Consider the following 13,485-nt stretch of genomic DNA (forward strand, 5'->3'; position numbering starts at 1 on the left):
CTTACTAGGTGAGTACAAGTATTAGAAGCTTAAGCTCTACGTGGCCAGGGTGTCAACTTACCACACTTACTCTGGAGCCATTTTCTCCCTCCATCCACCCACCCGCACACACTTAACATGGCGCTGGACTAACTTAAGTTTTCTGCTTGGCTTATCACATTCTCTAAGTAGCACACGTTTTGTACTGCACGTATCTTTGTTTCTTAAACACATGGAATTAAAAGTTGTTAGCTACCCCTTTGTTAACACGTCTTAAAATAAACTTCAATTATTGCTAATTTTATCTTCATGGTAACTTTTTCTTTTTTCTTATTTCTGATCATAAAAGGGGAAATGGGAAAGAAAAACAAGTCCCATTTTCTGAGTCAGTTAACTGAATTGTTTACCATTAAAAAAGAACTTCTGTTATTATTAAAGAATAATTACAAATAAATAAATTTGACAAGAATATTTGTAATTAAAATAAAAAATCTAGGCTGTACGACTTTTCTTACTAAAATTGTAATAGTTGTAAGTGAAGAATTTTCTTTTGAATTTCCTGCAAACTTACAATAAATTTGCTTTTGCAGTATCACAATTGCGCTGGTGGTAAAATCAAAGAATGTACAGAAATGGCACTTTTTAAAAGCAAGGGCTTCAAGTATTTATCTAAACATGGCTACCACTACCCTAAATCAATTTTCACGATAATAAGAAAGTTTCACGAAAAAAGTAGAAAAGCTCTTTTAAATAAGTTTTCACAAGAAAAAGGTTACACGCAAAGCTAATGGGTAAGTAAAATAATGTATAATGCATGTAAATACGAGTAAGTGTTAGCTGTAACAGAATAGAGAGAGAGATTCAGCAATATGTCCAAAAATCGTCTAAGCTTCAGGTGCCAATCATCTTCGATGTTGGCGGGTGTCTAAAAATAAAGAAAAGTGAGGAAAAAGATCGTGTGTGATTTTTCCACCGGTTTTTCCTTTTAGCTATTTCATTTTTGGATCTAGAAATAAAGGGCAGTGACTTTAATATTATGATTTTGTAATTATAATGAATTGTGGGCTTTGAGATTTATGGGGAGATAAAGTATTAGTGAACCAAAAGTAGGAAAACATATGAACCTTTTTTTAGGAGGGACTTATAATGTGCCATCTAAATTACAATGTACATTTGGCCACAAAATGACTTTTACATTATGTAACTTTATAATCCAGAGAAAATATAGTAGATCCTCCCACTCCACCTCGTCGAGCTTATTTGTTTAATATAACCTACGGGTAGATTGCTATAAGGTGTTGCCAAGTATCTCCTTGGAAGTAAACCCAATGAATACTTTAAAAGATGCTTGCCACCATCACCACTACTATAACAAGGATAACTCGCACACTCTGCCAGCGTCGCTTGAGAACAAAGTTCCTAAAGGAAAACTCGTCCCTGGAGGACATTTGTTTTTCTATTTAACTGTATGTATACTGGCCTAGACTTTCTCGCTAACGGCCCCTTCCGCCTCCAAGCCGCCTCCAACATGTTCAACCTTACACTCTTATCTACGGCCAACAATATATATATGTACAACGAACGCACCATATCCTGTATTATCTCCACATAGTAAGAAGTTAACTACAAATTGAAGTATACATTTTAAAGTAGTTAAACATTATGTGTGTCTAGTTGTGTTGGGTCCGGCCATATTATAAATAATGTAAATACATATTCTTACTGCGCACACTTGGCCCGCAAAGCTCTAACTTATAATAACAACTCGGGCCTTAAAACTCCATCCACTTAGATATTCACCCGCATTGGCAACTTGTAACTATAAAAGTGTTTGTAGTATGTACATACGTAAAGTGTTTTCATTTTTTAATGAGACTATTTAAAAAAAAGTTTAATCAGTTTGTGTGGTTTCCCTCTGCTTCTCTTACTGTACTAAGTATAGATATTGTGATCGTGCAGAGCTTCCGTTTTTCAGTTTCATCGTAATTGATCAGAGAGAGTTCCTGAAAGAACTTGACAGTTTTCACAACAGACCTATGTGCGTTTTATAGAGATAATAGTTTGTGGTTAAAACAAAATATTTGATTAGTTATACACCTGAATGAACCAAAGATCATTGGATTCTTCTTTTGGTCGAACGGCTGCAAGAATAACGTTCTGTTTTGCGGGTTTATTCTCTTTAAATTTGCTTACTTCGTTTGCTTCTAATTATAATAAAAGTGAAGGTAATTCGGGCAAAGTATATGATTAATATGACAGATATATATGTGTACTGCAGCAGGCTATACGTGCCTCAAAGGATGGACTCTAGAAGAAGATATAATGGAGGGAAGCCGAGGATGGGAACAGTTTGCGCCAGACTCCTGGCGCTGGGTTGTAATTCTAAATTATAGCCTAGCCTAAGATTGCTGGCTCTTATAAAACTCCTTGGTTTATAACACGAAGTATATACACAGGAAAATGTGATGAAGGCAAGGGACAAAGAAGAAGAAGAAGAACCATGAGAAGAACTAGAAGATGCTAGGAGTAAGGACGCTGGCGCGACATGTATATCTACCTTCAACTTCTACCCAGCACTTTACAACTCTTAAGACTTAAAACATTAAACTCTTGTAAACTTTATTTAAATCTCCAGCTATGTTATATGGGGTATAGCGTCTAGTAGTACTATAACATCTTTGTACCACCCTACAGCTGCAGGAGTCAAACTTTTATGAAATATTGCCATCGTCCTGGATTTACTCCTTTTCTTAAAGAGAGCCGGCCGAGCTCCTTTCTTACAACCTTACCTTTATGACTTTCTAGTTACGCCGTACATCTTGCATATATCCCATGGTCTAGAGCAGAAATTTGGTAAAACTAGTAACGATATGCCAACCTCCTGCTGCATCCATTCGATGCTTTCACTGGCTTTAAATTAATACTAACACATTACTCTGTAACTGTTCATAGGCCCTGCTTACAACACAATGCTTCTTTGCAATTCAATATGCACTTATATCGTAAACCATGGTTACGGTGAATAAAACACTATTTGTAGAATTATTTAATTTATTACTTTTTATACTTAACAGTTTGGCTATCTTATAATTTATTCAATACTATCTTCACTTAAAATGTCCATTGCCTAATAATTGTATGTCCATTGCCTTTAAAATTTCTTAATTTTCTTTCTTCTCTTAAATTTTTTTACATATTTTCAAAATGTTATTCTTAATATTTTCAAAAGTTTTGATTATTTACTGAGCCTATTTTTCGAAGTAAAGGCCATTGTTTTGTAACCGAATGGCAACACTGTGTAAGTGGAAGGTAACGGTAGGTTACTTTTAACGTAACCGCTACACCACTTGTGGCTCGTAACTTAGTTAATGCTTATACCTTAATTGTTTCTCTTATTTCTGTTCTCTACCTGTGTTTCGATGCTCGAATGAAAACATTTAAGAGTGAATATTAACGCTAATTTTCTAAAAAGTAAGACAGTAAGCGCAATATCGTATGAAAAATAAGTAAGTTTTTAATATTACTAAGTGCATGTGCATGACTTGAAACTCTCAAAGCTTATTTATTAATCACAATAAATTAGAGCTTTAGATCGTTTAGCTAGCTAATAGTATTATTTCCAGCAACGATTTCTTAACAACATACGTAATTTCCACTTATTAATTTTAGACGCGTAGTTAGTGTTAGGTTAAAACTAGCCTTCATTTGTTTATCCATAATTGTACTTTCTCATTAAATTTTAAAAGGTTTTCATTATTTTTAAATGTTAATTATAATTTTATTAATACTATTTGCAATTGTAATTGTTCTATGTTCAAGCAGAATTTCAGTTCTGTTTTGAACTGGTTATTGGTTAGCTTTAGTTATTTTATTTTTTTTTATTTCCGAGTTTAGTTATGTCAGAATGCTTTTACTTTGTATTAGACGTATAGTTAAAGGATTGGTTAATTACGCATTTCAATAATCTGCACAAATCTATGGACTTTTATTTAAAACAAATTTTAAAATCAATCACGGTTTTTACTAGTCACTAATATCATCTCAGTGCTTTATCAAGTTGAATTGTAATGTCCAGTTTAGCTTCTAGTTATAGCTTGTTACAGAATATTTAGTTTTTGTGCTTGCTGTTTCAGTAAATATGGCTTATGGTGATTTTTACTAATTGTGCTAGTGCTATAAAAAGGCGAGAAAAGAGATTTTCTTGGTTTTGTAAACGTGTATGGAATAGCTATTGGACAATAATTGATTGGAAAGGTAAGTATATTCTCATATTATCCTACTAGTTTAGGTTATAAGTTTTTAAGATAGGCTAAATTAGCTGGGCATACGTGAAGGTACAAAATTCCCGGATAGTAAGTACTTCAATTGAGGAGATGGTCTAATACAATGAACAACTGCTAGTTACAGTTTTTTTGTGGTGATAGAGTCACGTTAAAATAGACATTTAGAAAATAAAAATTAGGCGCTTAGACCCAGTATAGAGAAAGCGATTGAGTTGAGTCAGTTCAGTTAGTGAGAAGCTGGAATAATTATTCCTCCAAAGATAAAAGAGTGGATTATTCTATCAGTGATAGAAGTAATACGCTTGTTTCCATCATTACTTCAGGCAAAGTAAGTTGAAATTAGGAAACTATAATTCAAACAATTCAATTATTCTTCGATAAAAAAGAAGAATTACTTTTCTTACATCATTCTTTAAGCAACTCATTAATAAAATTAATTATTATTAACAAACAATCGAAACTCAGTAAAGACCTACACTTTAAAGTTTATAGTGACATAAAACAAACATAAAGGGTTGTCTTATAGCCTGCTATAACATTGTGGGATGTGTAAAACTATTTCTGTATTATTTTTTTAAAAGTGATCATTATGAAGGAAGGAAAGAAAAAGATCGATGTTTGGTTGAAAAGAGGGTCCTGTCTTAATTGAAGGATGCTTGTTTTACTGTTGGGGTTTGGGAAGGTCACAGCCCCTTGTGTGCGCCCAGAGAGGGAAGATAGAGGACTTGAAGAGAAGAAGATTTATTCATTCTTTGCTGAAGGAAAGGGGCGGCTGAAGAAGTAAAAAGGAGAATTGCGCGCGGGCGGGAAGTGGCCGTTGCCGGCGCGTTGTGAGAACACAACTTCCCTTCTGCCGGCACGGCCTTCAGAATAATTAATGTATCTCATTTTACTTTTACAAGCACACGCACACACAGACCAGCTCTTCCAGTAACCATCCTCAGCGCACAGACCCTCAAACTAGACAGGGGAGAGTTCATTGCTTGATATTAAGAAGTTACAAAATGGCTGCCAAGCAGTGTTGCCTTGAAGAAGGACCCCACTCTGAAAAGATGTGTAACGCAGGGGATACGGCGTGGGAAATGTTGAGAGAGTAGAAGAAAACTTGAGTCATGGAAAATTAAAAAGAAGCGAGAGGGTAAGAATGGCGGAGAGTTGCTCTCTCTGCAGAGCCGCCCCTCTTGGGCTCCGCAGTTACCGTCCCCGAGCAGCGGAGAAAAACCCCACACTTTCCCTGCACACTTTCATTGCCTTTACTCTTCCTACTTGCCGCCTCCTTCTGGCAAAGTTTTTAATGGAACTCTGCCCTTCTCCGCTTCACCTTGCAGTACTTCTTCTGCCTTCTTCTTCAACTTGGTGCCCAGCCTTATATCCTTTTTCTTCCTTAGTCATTCTCCCGCCCCGCACCTTGCGCACACTTTCTTCACTGAAGGGGAAGAATTGTCGAGATAATGGCACTCTCCCTCATCCTCTGGCCTCTTTCTACAACAGACACACACCCAGAATTCGCCCTCTTATTGTCTTTGTCTTACGCAGGGCGTTCGAGCACTCTCTCAGTCACTCATTCACAGCCCCCAGCCCCCCTATTTCTTAGCCCCTTCGCCTTAATTCTCATTAAATTTTGTAATGAACTTCTTCACCTCCAACTCCTGCTGCCGCACTCTTTCTACACGGCCCCTCGGTTGATGGAAACTCCGCTGAAAAACTCTTTCTTTTCCACCGGAAACCCTTCTTTACTTGTTCTTCTAGATAGGGGAACGCCATGACATTTTGAAAATGCCTCACTTCTTCTTTCTCCTTCATCTTCTTCTGGATGGCTGGTTGGAAGAAGACTGCTTGGCCGGGCTTGCTCGCACAGCATCGTTACTTTTAATCAGTTTAAAACTTCACCCCCCCTTTGCCAGCGAGGTACTCCATATCTTTCTCGCACATAACAACGTGCAGGGTGAGTGGTGGCCAAAATAACTACCACTTCTTCCATTACCGTCCCTAGTTGCAAGTATTGCTCAGATAACAGCCTATCTGATAACATATTGCTTCCTTTAATTATAATTCTACCCTCTTTTTTATTACTAACTTTAAACAAAATTTTAGTAATGATAACATAGAACTTAACAAGGGAATGGTTTTAAAATCAATTACAAGGGGTAACGAAATGTAAAATAGAGAATATTATATGTACCACATATAGATACAGAAATTGCTTTAAGCTTAGTTTTCCTTCATCCTCGGCTTCAAGACTAGATTGAGCCCCTTAGACGGTCTAGTAGGAAAATCCACTATCTTTTGACTCGACCCACGATCTTGACTCCTGACTTCGCTACGAAACAACAGCCAATTATCTCATATCGCCAGGATATGAGAACCCGTTTCTTCCTCCGGACTTAAGTAACCTCACTCTACAGATATTTCATTGGAATCCTGTCATCAAAATAATCTAATTCCTACCTCACTTGAGGCTTTTACAAAGTCCTGATTTTACTTAGATCAAGCATCCGTTTTTTTTTTTTCATTTGTTCAGGAAATAGCTTGCCGATATTAAACTGTAAATACTCCATTACTGGCCAGCTTCCGTGATGCCTAAAATTGCGATAAGATTCCTTCCAGTATTTTTTACAATTACTGTAGCTGTAATTAAGGACTGAATTGCTGGCTTCCGAGTCTCGTTTGCTCCTCTTAGATTCACTAAGAATCTAAGCTTACTTACCGATAATGGACAGTGTTGTCTTTAGCAAGATAACACTAACGTCTAGCTGGCAATTCTCTGAGAATTCACTGGATATTTATTCCCAATTAATGTGAGTATCCTGTGACTAGGAAAAAAGAGTAAAATAATAATAATTTATTTATTCCAGAACAAATAAAAGTGGGCGGAAGGTAAAAAAAAGGATGCAATGAAACATGCGGGAAGGATAAGAGTAAGGAAGATAGAATGGAGCAATGGAAGGAAGAAGAATAAACTAGGTGAGGAGAGATGAGAGGAACATTGCGTGTATTACAATGGTACCTCATTTACACATGTTAGAGCACGCCAAGCATCCTTCCTTAACTCATATCCTCACCACGCACACATCTATGTGTTTGAATAAAACAATGAGATCCTGTAGAAGAAAAGACTCTGCTGTTGCAGGATGAGACGAAGTGCCGAGGAAACTCTCCATACTGGTAAGCACATATACATGCTCTCTTCAAGTGTATTATAATGTGGCTCGTGTGCGCGTTATTCCTGTGATCCTCTCCCGGTCCCCATTAGGTAGTCTCAGACTCCGGGCGATGACGCTCCAGTCAACAAACCCCCCTTCAAACCCCGTTTTATAACAAAATCTCATGGCCACAATATATATATATATATATTCTAAAATCCTTTTATACACTGATTTAGTAAATAAAATGTTGGTGAAAAGCGTTATCCCTCGGCTCATCCTATTTCCATACTTTTCTTTTCGCTATATATATTCCATACAGACTAGAAACAAAAGTTTCAACATTGTGAAAAGAATTTCCTCTCTGGTGAATTTAAATTTATTCAAAAAGGAAAATAAAAGAAAAAGGAAAAAGATAATAAAACAGCAACAAAGCGGAAAACTGGATAAAATTAAAACATTTAAGATACCAAATGCATTTTCCTTGTTCAAATACTCTTGTTCTTCGTAAGGAGGAAGTATTGCCATCGTGTAGTTTTCCAATTCGGATTTTAACCGGAATTACATGATTTGAGAACTTGTGGACTCCTAAAAGGGTTTTTTCTTAATCAGTTTACGTTTTTCTTAGAGTTTTAATTTAACAATATCTCATTTACATTCGGCATGCCATAAGTAATAAGCAACCCCAACTGGGCCGAATAGAGCTGTGAGGTCCAACCAAATGCACCAATCTTCATAGAAATCAATCAGTACAACCTCTATATAGAGTAAACGCTCCTTTTTGCTTCTCCAACAGGATCTTAACATTCCTTTTATCATCTAAGTCGCCAAAAACCTGATACAGGAAACTCCACTTCAACTTGTAATCAATTCGCAAATCCTCTAGCTCAAATTCTTTCTTCCAGAACTCTTTCTGACAATCCGGATAAGACGTCATAAAAAAGACAGTGGCCTCGTGATCTTCTCCACTTGTTTGTATCTTCCGTTAACTGTTATCTCGTTACTGCGGATTGAAGCGCGTAATAATGAGCGAGGAAAGAACACCTTCTTACTCGTACGACTGTTTTTTTTTGTAGAATATGTCCAACTTTCGAAAACACTCACCCGAACAGTAATTGTAACATACGAGGTGATACGTTATGAAGCGTAATTATAAAAAATAAGTATGGAAATAATAAATAGAAAGATGCGTAGTAGATATGTAGATTGAAAAAAATAGACAAATGCAACGATAGGTAACATCTGACGTCTTAAAGAATAAGTTAATTATGAGTATAAGGTGTAAGGAATCGTGCTATCGGATTGTTTTTAAGTACTAAAGTAAGTAAGTAAAGTAATTGCCTATTTTTTTCAGGCGGGGCTTAACGTCCAACTAACAAATTAGGTGTCGTGGACGGAGGCGACTAGCAAGCATACTGTACTGTAAATTTCTTTTATTAACTATTAAATAAAATCCAAGGCCGGGAATCGAACCCAGTACCACAATACATATTACCTTTGCAGGTCTTTTTAAGTACTATTTGTCGCCCGTTTAAGTTGCCAAAGTCTATCGTTTTGTTAACATAGTCTGAATATGTTAATATCACCGTAGATTACCTTTGACCGCTTTAGTTTATACGAGCTTATTCTATTTTATTTTCTGCTTTGATTAATTGCTGTTCGTAGTTCCTGATTGTCTGTTTAGTTCTGTGTCTTTAGTTTTGTATATATACTTTGATAGTACCAGCAGTTAAGTGATTGCGTCTTCTTGGTTACCATGAATAAGTAATTAGTTACTGCCACTACTGCGTGGATAGTTTTGCAAACGCAAAAACACTAATTTCTAGCATTTTCATTTATTTCTTTTAAGATTTTACTAATTTAAGTACTTTTTAAGTAATTGTAATAATTATTTCCCTAAACAAATGAAAAAAGTACAATTCTGTGTTTAATGCTTAAATTCGCAGCCCCCCCCCTTTTAAAAATACAATTCCAACTTTTCTATTTAAAAGAATTAAAAATTTCCTATACTTACTGAACCCTTTAAAAAGTACTAGGTTTCGTAATTTTTATTTTATTATTTTTACAAAATATTTTACGATTTAATTAGCATTTGAATAACCACCATGTAACCTTCCTCACTAAGTCAGCTGGTATAGTGCGAGATGGAAGCATGGCGTAGTAATACTTTATCACTTCGGACTAAAGTAAAATCTTTGTCGGCTTGCAGCCCAGTAATGCTGAGCTTTCATGTGGAAGTTGGAAAATGTTAGATGGATCTCATCCTCTCTATTCTGGATAGTGAAGAAGTCAAGGAAATCTACTTACCACTTGGCCTTTGGAAATGATCTTCAGGTAAGCTTATCCATCATTTAGCACGTTTAAAGTATTAATTCGTAAACTAACACCTTTTATATGGTGATTAATGTTTTCCCTTGAGTCGGAATAAGTAATATTTCCACTTTCGTAGAAGATAGGTTAAGATCAATTTACATATACAACGTTAAATACGCATGTGAGTGCTGTACCACTTTTAATCAAATTAACCTTTTTCAGTCAATTTAAATTTTTTTTCAATATTAACTCTTTCTTTGATTTTTGGGGAGGGGCTTAAAAGTTTTCTTTCATGGAATAAGTTTAAATTGTATTCAAACGTTGTTTATAAAAATGTTTTTTAATTTTTTAGACAACTAAACCTAATGAACAGTAAAGTTATTTTAGTACTTTTAGAGTGTATTTAATTGAATTTTGAATTGATTTAAATCTATACATTTTTCGCATTTACGCTCTCCAGAGTGCAGGTTTATTCATGTTAGAAAAAATTTACTATTTCTTTAGCGAAATTCATTAGTAATACAGTGTACTACTTCCACAACAATATTTCTTATATTGTGGTAACACTTATAATAATGGTTGAGCCAATGCTTGAACTGTCATTTTTTATTCCTTGCAGTTGATTGTTTAACAGTGTAACATCCTGTTGAACCATTTTCATTTATTTTACTTCTTAAACTTCTATTTTTTATTTAGAAATTTTGCTGTTAGGTGGTATTAACTTTGTAGGTACATAAATAAAAGGGAGCTATTTTTAAATGCATAGGTTTTTATTTACTCTTATACCATTTGTACATTTATATATTTTTACATATAACATAACTTTTAGGCAAAATTTTCACTACAGAATATGAAGTACATGGCAAATTTTTCCCTTTATAATACATTTAAGTTCTATAATAAATTATTTTAATCTATAAGTAAATGTTTTAATTCAATTACAATCTTCTTTATTTAATTTTTATAATATCCATAAATTGTTTTTTTTTGTAGCTTCTTAATGCTAGGTAAAACTCAGTAAACATTCCATTACAATATTCCAAAAAACATTACATTACATTAAATAACAATTACAATACATTACATACAATATTACATTATAATAAATGTTGAGTTTTCAGAATGAATACTATTGATACCAGAGTACTGCAAAACTGTATATCAATGGAAGCCCAAGTGAAAAAGACGTCAATCCAATGTGAATATATTAACATACATTGGTTAGGAATCTATGAAAAAATGTAAGTGGTTATTGTACGTAATATGCATGTTTTTATAAAAATTAAAAAATTGCATGTTAAAAAAAAAGTGTAATTTTGTTGCTAAAAAAAAAGTCTTAAAAAATTATTTAATTTATTTTTCTATTTAATGTGTTAATTAATATGAAAAAGTAAAAATAAAACGTAAAAAATTAATAATATTTTATTAATATTTCAAATTGATGAAGAAAATGCGAAAAAATAAAAAGGATAACCTAACAGGAAGGTTACAGGGTCTAGAGAGTGGTAGAAGTAAAAAAGAAAACCTTGAGAGAAGGTTAAAAGTGGCTGGCAGAGTCGTGAGAGTGTGCTAGAGCAACTGATCAGCTGGGCGATCTGGTGGGCACTGGCGATCAGGTGAGTTGACTGCCGCCATGTTGCTCTGGGAGGCTATATAACTAAGTTCGCTGGAAGGGCGGGGCAGGGTGGGCAGAACCGTCGAAGCGACAACATCTCCCGACCCATCATGATTCTTTGGGAGAGTGGTGATGAATGTTAGACTAGACTAGATAAGATAGTTTTGTTTGGAGCGACAGAGCGACCTTCCCCCCTGCATCACTCAAGTCGTACTGACGAGATTCTGTGCTGTTGCCGTATATATAGGGAAGGCTACAGCACTGTTATCTACTTTTTAACAAGCAGCTGGTAGGTGGCGCCCTCTGGCGGATTTTTTTGGAACTAATTCTTTATTTCTCTTTTTTGTTATTTTTAACCTTTTTTAGCACTTCTTTTTGCATTTTATTAATTGAAATATATATTTTTTTCTTATTATTGAATATGTAAAAGAATAGAGATGCAAATAAATATTTTTTTTAAAAAAAATCAAAGGTTTTTTTTCATTCTCCTACTAGATCATTTTTTTCTTTATATAAAAGTAAAAAATTCATGCAAGATGGCAACATAAACATGCATATTACATATTATAACTAAATAATACCTTTTGTTGGCTTTGATTCAGTTTTACAAAAATAAAAACGTTATTTATTCTGTTTCAAAGGAAAAGATAATTTATCAAAAAAATACGATTAGTTTATGTTGCAATACTTAGAATGTATAAAATAATAGATAAGTCTACCTGAAAAACAATCCCACACAGGCAGAGAGGTAAGTAGAGATTTCCTTGACTTCTTCAGTCTCCAGAATAGGTTTAATGAGAATCTCCTAATATTTTCGGTTGCTGGATGTGAAGTAGGGTCCATAGATTTCCTGATGAAAGCTGAGCATTGCTTTCCGACCGTCGAAGTGACATCTCTCTAACCATTACACTACATCATGATTTTATGGGAGAGAGGTGATCATTGTTAGACCAGATGGCAAGATATGTATGGAGTGACGAGCGATCTACTCCCCTCATGACTGAAGTCGTACTTAAGAAAATTATTAGATTGAAAATACTAGTCTACGAATGTACGTTGAATATTTCAACCAATTTTAATCCTATTTTTGAAAATAAGGAATACCTAGGTTAATTATTTCTATTCATTTTCTAAATGGAAGATAGTGGAACTGTATTAAATACTTTACAAAATATTAGACTCCTTGAAAAAATTCAATTAGCGTTTTTTATATTATGAATTCTTCTTAACTATTTAACTTTTCCAAATTTTCTTCTGGACAAGAACTCAACAGTTCTTTTTATCTTTTTTATTACGAGATAGTGGATGTAACATAATCATGCATTACATTTTTAATCACGAAAGAGATAGTGGATGTAACATAATCATGCATTACATTTTTAATCACGAGATAGTGGATGTAACATATTCATGCATTACCTTTTTAATTACGAAAGAAATATTGGATGTAACATAATCATGCAGATACAATATTTTCATAGTTTACCTTAATCAGTATTGACAATTCATTTAATAGTAGCTGAAGTATAGATAAATCCATTACAAACAGCCTTTTAAAGCAAGAGACGTCTCTTAATGAACTATCACTAGACTGTATAGAGGAAACTGATAAGCCTACCTGAACAACAGTTCCACAGACTGAGTGATAGATTTCCTTGACTTCTTTATACTCCGAATAGAATGAATGAGAATCGACTTACATTTACCGGCTTCCTGCTGCATGTAATGAAGGGACAATAATCACTTCAGACGAAAAATGAACGTTAATGTGCTCAAGCTGGTATAGACAAGGTCCATGGATGAAAGCACTTGATAATGGAAAAGAATATTACATTAATAATTATAATTTACTTCACATCTAGAGTAAGATTGTAGAAATCGGAGCATTTTCTGCTTAGGAAGCAGTTCTAGTCCTTAGAAACCAATATAAACCATTCAGTTTTCTTTTTGTTTCAGATGATTAACTTTTTACATTAAGATTATCAAATAAGCATGCATCAGTACAAAAACCAATAACAATAAGAAGTAGAAGAAGAGAAATAGTAGAGAAGAGACGTAGAATTTTTTTTATTTTAATGTAAAATTCTGCTCAATATTATTAGCTATTAACCTTAATGAATATTTAAATGAAATGAACGGATTGAATAAAGCT

General features: G+C 34.3%; 1 long non-coding RNA gene across 2 annotated transcripts; it reads left to right on the forward strand.

Annotated features, from left to right (window-relative positions):
* Positions 1 to 578: 578 nt before the first annotated feature.
* LOC141451403 (uncharacterized) lies at positions 579 to 11,804 on the forward strand. 2 transcript variants are annotated; one of them, XR_012456745.1, is made up of 5 exons: positions 579 to 770; positions 4,113 to 4,233; positions 7,118 to 7,427; positions 9,615 to 9,739; positions 10,840 to 11,804. It is a non-coding gene; the product is annotated as an uncharacterized lncRNA (long non-coding RNA). The 2 variants fall into 2 exon arrangements; XR_012456744.1 differs by lacking the exon at positions 579 to 770 and adding an exon at positions 3,308 to 3,485.
* Positions 11,805 to 13,485: the final 1,681 nt, after the last annotated feature.

This window comes from Rhodnius prolixus, unplaced genomic scaffold (genome assembly GCF_049639745.1).
Source record: "Rhodnius prolixus isolate KJV_2025 unplaced genomic scaffold, Rpr scaffold_8, whole genome shotgun sequence".
NCBI classification, from domain to species: domain Eukaryota; kingdom Metazoa; phylum Arthropoda; class Insecta; order Hemiptera; family Reduviidae; genus Rhodnius; species Rhodnius prolixus.